Genomic DNA, 446 nt, shown 5'->3' on the forward strand with positions numbered 1-446 from the left:
GTGGGCTGGGGCTTGGCCGCGGCCGCCTCGCCTGCAAACGGACGTTTGTGGCACCGGGTTGCTTGCGCTAGGAAACCTGAAGAATAAGTTATTGTTTTCCCTCCTTCCCCTACGCCCTCCAAAAAGCCGTGCCCAGCCCAGCCGGCGCGACGGAGCCGGGAGCGGGCACAGAGGAGCCCGTCATGCCTGAACCTGCCCGCCCATGCGTGGGCAGCAGAGCGTGGACCGGGGGATGCTTCGGCTGACAGCAGGACTGGGGTGAGCCCTGGAATGGGGGGTCACAGCCTGGTCCCACCATCCCTGGTGGATGACAAGCTGACCATGAGCCAGCAGGGTGCCCTTGTTGCCAGGAAGGCCAATGGTATCCTGGGGTGCATTAAGAGGAGCGTGGCCAGCAGGGTGAGGGAGGTTCTCCTCCCCCTCTACTCTGCCCTGGGGAGACCCCA

At 64.8% G+C, this 446-nt stretch overlaps 1 protein-coding gene across 1 annotated transcript in view; it reads right to left on the minus strand.

Annotated features, from left to right (window-relative positions):
• The window catches only part of PIK3C2B (phosphatidylinositol-4-phosphate 3-kinase catalytic subunit type 2 beta), a 23644-nt gene that overhangs the window by 11289 nt on the left and 11909 nt on the right, over positions 1–446 (minus strand).

This window comes from Egretta garzetta, unplaced genomic scaffold, assembly GCF_000687185.1.
Source record: "Egretta garzetta isolate BGI_Z169 unplaced genomic scaffold, ASM68718v1 scaffold105, whole genome shotgun sequence".
Lineage (NCBI taxonomy): Eukaryota > Metazoa > Chordata > Aves > Pelecaniformes > Ardeidae > Egretta > Egretta garzetta.